Here is a 10,864-nt window from a genome sequence, read left to right as displayed (position 1 = left end):
AACCTTCCCAATAGTATATTGTATATTGTTTTAGTATTTATTACGTACAATAGTGCTCTGGACGACATGTCATCAATGACTATCTCCAAATTTAGTGATCCAAAAACTCTTTGTCCTCCTTGGTTAAAGTCTTGAATCATCAGTCGGCTATTGGAGAGTTCGTCAACAAGGATGCCAAGTTCCTATAGAGTTTTTAAAAGAAGAACATTAACCATGAAATCTCAATCTATTAAAATTTTATTCACCTTTTACTTTTTTGCATAACCAGTCACAAATAAAGGACGGTTATGCGGTGTTGATCCAATAATAAGTTTTCACTAGTGAAAATGATACTTGTGATATTTATCTCTTCATTGTCGATAGGCACACGAGATATATCACAAGAATATTTGCGAGTATTAATTTTTTATTCTTCAATATGATCTACTCGCGTTGTGTGACTTGCGACCACATCAGCATCAAAGAATTCTTTAGGCATGAATTCTTTTAGATTGACAGGAGTTCATGACTTTTGCTTGAAGACTTGACTTCCTTGAATATTACGATAATCATTGCTTTTCTTTATGTCTTTCTCTTTCCCCTTTCAGACCACCATACTTCTTGTTAAGACCTTATTTGCCTTATTAGATGAACAAGATTTTCGCCTCCTTCTTCACCTGACTAGAGTCCATCCTTCATCATTCACATCAGGTTGTAATGCCTTCTCATCTTCATATGCATGTTCTTGAAGAGTTAAATGAGCAACTTCTTTTTTGATTTCTATGGGATCAAATGATCCAAATTGAATTGTTAGCAATATAAGTACCATGACCTTTTCAACTCTCTTGGCAATTTTTTTAATCCCCATGGACTGCCGGGAATCAATGGAAGTTTGATTCACACTGGCCTTGTCTTCTTCAAGAAGAATTTTTTCTTGTCACCTCAACTCCATCATTTTGTGTTTAAAGACAGCATTTTGAATGAGATGCCCAACCAAGCTGTGATACTTACAATAATTTGGATCATCAGTGTTCCTGACCTCGTCAAGTCGTTTCATCTTAGGAAACGTGATCAAATTTATACTTAACAAATCATCAAATATACCGGGACATTAGAATCAAGAAAAGAGTACTCCTTATCTTGCATCTCCTTGAGAGTCGATTTTTTCTTTCCTTGCTCTTGATGTGTATTGATTTCCTGTCTTCTCTTTTGATAGTTTGGGAACAATCTTAAAAGATGTTATACTTGTAACCATAGCCTCCTTCTTTTCAATTTTGGCTGGTGACTTGCCTCATTTCCTCATTTTTTGTCTCTCCTTAGCATTGCGAGAGTCAGGAACTAGCGGCTCTTGTCCATCAAGATTGATTTTTACCTTGTGGGTTTTTATGGATAGTTCATCAAATGTTTCTGGTTGCACATCTTGCAAGATGTGTCTAAGTCCCCAGTGCATACCTTGAATACACATTTCGATCGCGAAAGATTCAGAAATTCGATCTTTGCAATTTAAGTTTAAATTCCTCCAATGAACGATAAAATCAATGACAGGTTCATTTTTTCATTGACGTGTATTAGAGAACTCAATCATGCTAACAGTTTTCTTTGTGCTATAGAAGCAATTAAGAAATTCATGCTCTAACTACTCCCAACTGTCAGTGGTGCCAGGTTTTAGATTTGTGTACCAATCAAAGGCATTACCCTTCAATGAGTAAACAAATTGCTTAACAAGTAAGTCACCATCAGTGCCAGCATTGTTACAAGTTTCGACAAAGTATGCAATATGTTGCTTAGAATTGTCCTTGCCATCAAATTGTTAAATTTTGGAAGTTAATATCCCACAAGCATTTTCAAACTTTCCACTCTTGTGATGTAAGATTTGGTATAACTGTTATACGACTTGGTACTTTCATCAATCTTGTCCTTGATTGTACCTTCTTTAAATTCCTTTAGATTATCGACATGAATGATGCCATCAGAAGATATTGAAACTCCTTCACTCTTTGTGGCTTGGCATCTTTTTTCTCTTTCTCCATTAATGATGAGTCACCTTCATCTTGCACTTTGGATTTCTGTTTAGACATACTAAGACTATTTTTACCTATATTTTTCATCATAACCATTAGTTTGACTATTTTCGCATCTTGACCTTGCGCATGTCCTATTAGCCCTTCGATAATTTTGGTTAAATTCGAAATTTGATCTTCCATAGTTATGGTGTTGGTCATCATGACGGGCATCACCACAGAGGCAGCCGAATCACTTAGGCTATCAATAGATTTATCATGGACTCCTTTCCTGCTGGGAAGCATCTCCAGGTTTGTTTCTTCAGCCACAACATTCGCCTTAACCTTCTCTGCTAACTTCTTAACCTTACTCCTCGTCATAGGTGCAGCGTATCGCAACTCTTGAATTGTCGGGATACTGGCAACTACGCTTTCAATGGCAAAGTTCACTTTTTAGACTCAATTGACTTTTGAAACATGTAAGTTATTGGAAGAAAAGAGATGAGAGATAGAGATAGTCCCACTGGACGTGCAAGAAATTTGTATACACAAATTTTGTTGCCTAAAATAAAAGACAAGAAAACTTGCACAAATATCAAGGCAAACAATAAGTGGATTACAACCTTTGAAAATTCTTGAATTAAAGAATTTAATCCCGTGATTCTTTTTTTCGAATAAGTTCAATCGAAGGACCCAAAAGGCTTATTCTCCGATCGAAAGAGTGTTTCCTACAATTTCGGCGTAGAAATCGATTGATTTGATAATGACGTCGAATACTTGGAACTCTTAAGTTTTCAACACGAATGGCAGGAGGATTATTTGGCTTGATTTGGATTTGAATTTGAGGAAGAAAGCTCTTGAGAGGATTTGATAGAGTTTCTCCGAAAGTTAGGAATTTTTTTTAATGTCCTTTTTACCTTAAGGGAAAACCTATATGTATAGCCAAAATATGTAGGCTAAATTTTCAAAAAAACCCTCAGAGCCTTCCTGCATTTTGGATAACTTGTAACTCAAGAAACCTATTTAACTTGGGCTTAAATAGTGGGCCGGCCCAAATAATCTATGGTGAATTAATAAATCAATTAATTTACTCCAACTTAAATGGACATTATGAATTTAATTTGATTTAATAGCCCATATAATATTGGCCCAATTTGACAGTCCAAAATATGATAGACTTCTATAATTTAATTTAATTTAATCAAGATCAATTTAATTTAAATAAATCTTGACTAAATAAATTAAATACATTTTCTTTGTCTACTTCGGTTGAAAACATTTTGTGTTATTTTGACTCTTTTGTGTTTTCAGTTTCACATGCCTTTGAGTTTTGGAATTATTTCCTAGACTTTTGTACCATTTTTCTGTTATAGTAAATTTACTACTTCTCTACCCGTGGACATAGGTTAATTTAATTTTTTTTTTTGTCAAAAGGTTAATTTAATTGAATCACATAAATTCCTGTGTTCCTATTTCATTTCTTTTTTGCGTTGTTATTTGTCTGTATTGGATTGCTAAGAACCCTTTTATTCTTGTTAGTCAATATTTTGGGACCAAAAATATATATGTATGTGTATGTAACATTTGCATTATCATTCTTTTGAATATTTAGCCAAAAATTCAATGTAAAAGCATAAAAATCACTTTGCTATTTTGAATTCATTATTCATAGTTGACGCTATGTGAAATCTAAATGAGTATCCATTGCATTTCTATAAATAATATGCAACATGTGACAAATAAAAAATCAAATAGTTTAACACAGCAAAATCATTCTTTTTTCACAATAAACTACCATATTGCTTGTTTTAAATTACAATATACATACATATTAGTACTATAATATATTACATATGGGTAGAAAATAAGTTAACTAAACTGCTGCCCAAGATAACCGCATGAAGTAGTTAAACATTGTGATGAATATGTATCAAGAAAATGTAAAAGTTTAAAAGTTGGCTATTGACAAACTAGGAAAGGACGAAGAAGAAAAGTATTCATAGAGTTGGTCAAAATTAAATGTACAAACACTATTCATCTTAGCAGGAAAAATGCGTAGTTTTAAATCTTGGGAAGGTAAAGTGCTATTAAACCAAAATGTAATCATTATGTCAAAATAAGGTCGATTTGGTAGTGTTTTCCAAATTCAAAATATAAATCTATTTGGAATATATTGAAAATTCTAACAATTACCATTTGAAATAATTAAATTGAAAGGATGATTTTATTTTTGTTGACTTTGAAATGCTAACTTCTATTCAAGACAATTAAATGAAAGCATAACATTGACAACAAGATCGAGGAAATAACAACATTATGATCAATGATAAATGATGATGTTAGAGGAATCTTGATATATATTTACTTATGTACTAATTTTTCCTACTCTAGAGTGCAAATATATCGTTGCATGAGTAGATGCTTATACATGATATAATATCTATTAAAACTTGATATATATATATATATATATATATTAGAAAATAATGGACAACTTGTAGACAACATGATTAAGGCAGAGTTAAGTGTAGTTGACTATGGGTGATTGCCTCCCAACTTGAGAAAATCACTTTTTAAGAAAGTTCAAAAAATTTTAAATTGCTCACTATTGTTGCCCCTTGCAGTTTTTGAAATTCTCTTTTCTATTTAAACAATAAAATATTTATAATTCTTATGCTTAAAAAGAGTGTTGATGTAATTAAGATTTAATATGAAAGCTTTTTTTATTCACAAAACCCGTACATGGGGTAGGATGCCAGCTCGAAATTTTATTAAAAAAATTTAAAATTACAAATGAATGAGGCCATAATGTCTAACCTTCAAAAAGTTAATTAAGAAATGAAATAAAGAAGGGAAATATTTTACAAATTCAAAGAGTAGTCACTAATTCTACGAAAAGAAGGAAATCTAAAAATGTAAACTCTGACTTCACTTCTAGCCAATTTGGAAAGTTCATAAAAAGAATTATAGATCAATGAAAGGGAATGAGGACATCCAACATTGTCAAGTGCATGCATTGGTCTATTAGCCTCTCTAAAACAAAAATAACCTTTTTGGTTTTAACGTTTCACCTCTTCTGTGTCATATTATAGAACAATTTAAACCTAGAATTGTAATTAACATGGAAAAAGAAATGCATGTTAACATATATGTCCTTTGATTATATCTCTGCTATTACTACTATTTCATATGATGTTGGAGATTGATCTATTTGATTCTAAGGTTCTAGTTCTACGGCTACCATGTAATATTTGTAATAGTTATATATAGAGTTTCTTAGATCATCGCTTTATCATAGTTCATTACACTTATGTGATTATAGATGCATATTTATTGATTTGTAACTGGACTCATTGATCAAGTCTAGCTAAGTAAATTTTTTGTCTTTTTGCTTTATGTGTCATAATCATACACCCCAAAAATTAATAATAATTTGGTTTAGCAGAAAAAGTTCATCATTCATAATAGGTATCATCATATCACATGATTGACAAGTAGATTTATTTGAACTTGAAATTTTTGGCAAAGACGAGACAAAAGGAAAACTTCCCCTGTCTCATAAAGATGGACTCACTTTCGTTTTGTGTTGGTCTCAAATTATAAGTCAATTTTCTTTTTCTTTTTTTTAAAGGATAGTTAGTTTGTCAATTTATTACTATGCCCATATTAGTGTACATCTTTATTAACATATATTTACTTCATTCATCAATTATTTCTAGCATGAGTAATATATACAACATTAAAAATGTGTTAATTGAGAGGTATATAGTTGTATAAATTACATTAAATTACACACCCTAACTTTATAGGATGGAGAAAGTATTAAGTGCAGTTTAGTACCAATATCATAATTTGGCTCACTTTTAAAATCCAACTTCTTTAAATAAAATGTAATTACTAAACTAGATGCAGTAGCATTGGATTAGTTTCTAATATGGCTATCATATCTTATTATTATGAAAAGTAACTTTTTTTGAATGGTAAAAAGAGAAAATTACTAAAAATTTGTAATCACTACTAGGGCTATAAGTATGCACAATGCGTGGGAGTGGGTGCCTGTAAGAGAGAAGGAATTATAAGTAAGAGATCATGAATTCAAAATTTCCTACTTACAAAAAAACAAAGCTGATTACTCAATTCTTGGAATTGAACTTGAAAATAAATTAAAAAAAGATCTAAAAGCTATACCAATTGTTACGCAATACTTTTTATTTTAGCACACACAATAGTTTACAAGAAACATCAGGCAATGCTCTTTTGGAAAAATTAGACATATATGAAATTACAAGCATTATACAGTTATAATTGATGATTACCACAATTGCTGAGATGAAAGATGTAAATACATTATCAATTGATACTATAACTATGATTATGAGAAATTCATTTTTCATCATATGGCTATATATAATGAGTTTTGATACACTGTTATTAAAATTTGATGTTAAAATGGTATGCTAGACATCAAACTTCTATAACATGAGATTGTGTCTTTTTTCTTGACACAAGGCGGTGTAGTAGGAAAGAAGAAACTGGAAGTAATTTTGATAGTAAATGGGAGCTATAATAAAACACCATAAGCTATATGTCATATAGAAGAAAACACGATAAATACACCAAGACTTTTGAGGGAAAAAAAACTATAGGACCAGTAGTTAGGTATGCCAATCTATCAGTTCCATAGCATCATAAGCTGTAGAGAGTGGATAGTAGACTAAGCTTTTCCATTGGTATTTCGGTTGCATCGATCTTACGAAACCAAATATTCTGCACCATTTTAAGTCAAAAACTCAAGCAAGCAACTCCAAACTTAATCATTGAAGCCATATGGAATATGAAGGGTATTAAAATGCAAACTATTATTCCCTAATATTTAACTTCTCCAAGTCTGAAAAACTCCAAGAACTTTTTGAATGTGAACCAAAAGGTCTATAGAAATTTTTTATATGAAAAAGTTGTCAAGCTTTTTTAGATGGGATTTAAGTTTCAATGGTAACTAAAGATCATGTTTGATAGTGTACAAACAAGTACCTTAGACTAGCACATTATGCAATATATCTCATGGATTAAGAAAATAAACGATCTCTAGATGCTCATCTTTGCAAAACCCATTAAAATTCACCAAATTGAGGTGACTTCTCATTTTAGCTACTGTAAGAATCGTACTTCATCCTACATTTAAAAATAAAAATTCCCCATAGAAAAGTAAAAAAAAAAAAAGACTGAAAAGAATAAAGGGTGGCATGATAAAACAAATTTTAAATCTATAGAGCGTATCATTTCCATCAATGTATATAATTTTGTAATTTTGTCATATCTTCACAATCAATTTTGATCTTACCTCTATACAATAATGTCAAACACTATTTGACCTAGAAAAGTTTCTTCAATAAATATAGCATTATACTAATTCAACTGCTGAGTGAGTTCCAAACGATCAGATTTCCTAACTTCTCCAATCCCTAGTTGAACCGGCTATCTAGCTTTAGATTGATCCAACCAAACTTCAATGGTAAAAACTTAGCCCAATATTGTTCCTAAATGAGCTCCAAATGATCAGATTTCCCTACTTCTCCTATCCCTGAGTGAATCGACATAGCCAAAGTGAACAAGTCAAATGTGGTGCTAGAAGGTAATAGGACATATCCATTAATACAAAACTGAAGAGCTCCAAGAATTATATGGTAGATAGCATTCTTTCTCCTCTTTAATAAAATTCATTTTCAAATTCATGTGAAAGAATCTTCAACGAAATCATCACATTATAAGATTAGCCTAGAAATGATTAGAATACAATTTGAAAAACAACAGACTAACTGTTCAAATGCTAAGGTAGCATTAACCATTAAGGCTTCCATTGTTCAGGTGACAAAAGCCACATGACAATACTAAGAAGTTTCTACAACAGATTAAATAGCACACAATCTGAATTGTCCGACCATCTAGTGTAAAACGTGCTGTCCGTTCACCTAAACAAGGAAAAATGAACAAAATGTTCATTAATTAAACTGCAAATTTTGATAACATCTTACTTGTTTTAAGACTAATTCTCTCATGCTCGTACTACAATCCTGTTCACAAAAAAAAAAATTACAAGGGACTAAAACCTTGGTTATTTTTGTTGGCATATTAAATCAAGGCTCAAAAGTAGAACGTTCTATATTATTATTTAGTAATATTTTAGTCAAGTTAAGATTTTAGTAATTCTATTTGAGTCAAATTATGACAGTTTTACTATTTAAGAATTAGTATTTTATTAGAAAATATGTGATTGTAAGACTTGTTTATCAAATCATCTAACTTATGAGTAGAGAATCTTATTATTGTTATCAGCTGAGAAGAGTGGAATTTGAGAGCCTTGTTATTATGTGTAATTACTAATATATTGTTGATTTAGTCCTCTTCTCCCGTACATATATATATATATATATATATATATATATATATATATATATATATGTATGTAAATTGCCTCCCCATATAGTTCTAGATTTTATCTCCTATAGTTTTTGGTTCTATATCTGGTATTAGAATGCTAAGTTCAAGAAATTGATTCTGGATTGGCTGTGAATATTGAAGAATTGTCTCAACTACGGGGTTAGTATTGATTGTTTTCCACTGTAAGAGTTACAGCATGAGAATTATTATAAAGAAGTCATTTGATTGAGTTGAACCAAGTCATCTATAAGAGTTGAACCCTAAACTTATTTACTAAGTTATTTAGTCTATAAATAGAGAGTTTTATTACTGTTGTCAGTTAAGAAGAGTGAAACTTGAGAGCCTTGTTATTATGTATAATTATTGGTATATTATTGATATATTTGTATGTGTATGCCAAGAAAGGATTGATTTAAAGGAGGCAATGTTGACATATTAAATCAAGGCTCAAAAATAAAATTGTTTATATTATTATTTAGCTATTTTAGTCAAGTTAAGATTTTAGTAATTCTATTTGAGTGAAATTATAGTAGATTTATTGTTTAGAAATTAGTATTTTATTAGGAATTTCTTGTGAATGTAGGACTTATTTACCAAATCATCTAGTCTATAAATAGGGAGTTTTATTATTGTTGTCAGTTGAGAAGAGTGAAATTTGAGAGCCTTGTTATTATGTTCAATTATTGGTATATTATTGATTTATTCCTCTTCTCCCATCCATATTTGTATGTGTTATAAATTGTGGCCCTATATACACTGATTTTATTAAATACATGTCCTATAACATTTTGGTAGAATTTTCGGGTCCTACAAGCTTTATGTGAAGCATTATGCAATCAAGCATAAGATGAGACATAGTTTACAAATCCAAAACTACACACGAAGAAATTAATGAATGCATCTGAAAATGAAAAATCTCTAGCATCGATTCTAGTAATATTGTACTTGCATAATTCTACTAAATAAGTGAATTTCTCAATTTAATAAATATGGAGATGCAAAAATAATCTACCTATCAATTGCTGCACAGTGTTTATAAAGTTGTTCATCTATGACCTGCTTCTACTGCACAATATACCTTTTCCTTCTCCATTTTCACTAATTATAACTCCTACATGTTTAACTCCTATCATAATTATCGGAAACAATTATCTCTAAAAATTTCAAGTAGTCATAGAGACATTCAAGTTTGATTTCGCGATCATATTAAATTTAGAAAATAATCAAACAAAAATTTAGAAAGATCAAAGTCAAGAATAAGAAAAGGTCAAAAGTAATTACTACTTCTCAATGTTGAGCTCCTACAATGATCATTCTAAATTTTCAACCATAAGAAACTGAAATTCAACCATAATTTTTTGGGCAGAAAACCTAATAGACTAAATTTAAAATGAAGCAAAAACCTAAGAGGATGAAAAGTAATTACTTCTGCAGCAAAACACAAATCAAAGATCTCATTCACCTTTTCTTTGATTTCTTGGTGAATCAATTGAACCATCCGTCAGATCTACTTGGACACATCTAAACTGTTTTGAAAGATGACTTCAACATGTTTGACAAAAAAATTATGTGAATGAAGAAATTAAGGTTAGAATCATATATTTGAAAAAAGAAAAATCTCAATGACATCAATCAAGGAGAAATTTGAACAGAAAATATTTTTTTAGAAATTGTCAATTTATTAGTTTTTGCACCAATTCTCACAGTTATGTACTACAATATATTTACTTGATTTCAAAATTTGCCTATAAAGCCAACACAAATTTGCAGCAAATAGAATATAATAAATCTTAATTTACAAAAAAGTAATCAGCCAAAAGGAAAAGAAACAACTGACCTCGATACTAGAGAGAATGGACCAATGCAAAAACATCCTCATGGATTCTATTTCACAAAAAGGAAAAAGAAACAGAAGGCCAACAAAGTAATGGAAGAAGTACAAAGGTCAACCATTTAGCCATGGTGCGGTAATTGCTGTAATTTCCTATTACAAATACTCAATACCATTCAACGAAAAGTTTGCCACGATTCTAAACATGTTTCTTTCTTAGTTCTATTTTGTTGGAGGTTTTATACCTAAATAAGTGCATAAAAAAATTGGCATCGCTCTCAGCAATAATTATTGGTACTAATAGCAACTAATGTATCAACAACCCCAACCAAAAGACAATTTAACCCCCAAAGTGGCAAAAGAAAAAAAGAGTTAGCATTTCAACACCAACTCCTTTTTATATAGTATAAGAAAAAAAAATTTTATACAATCACTAACACATACACTATCCTACAATAGAAGGGAAGAAAAAAAATAAATGAGTTGTATAAGGGATTAGAGGGAAAGATGTAACATACATATGACAATGAAAAAAAAAGAGGGGGGGGGGGTGCTGTGGGAGGGAAGGAGAGGGTGGGGAGTTATTAATATCTATGACTTATTCTATCCTATAAGG

The sequence above is a fragment of the Coffea arabica genome, chromosome 7c, assembly GCF_036785885.1.
Source record: "Coffea arabica cultivar ET-39 chromosome 7c, Coffea Arabica ET-39 HiFi, whole genome shotgun sequence".
NCBI classification, from domain to species: Eukaryota; Viridiplantae; Streptophyta; class Magnoliopsida; order Gentianales; family Rubiaceae; genus Coffea; species Coffea arabica.
The sequence above is the reverse complement of the archived record's forward strand: the minus strand, read 5'-3'. Positions refer to the sequence as shown.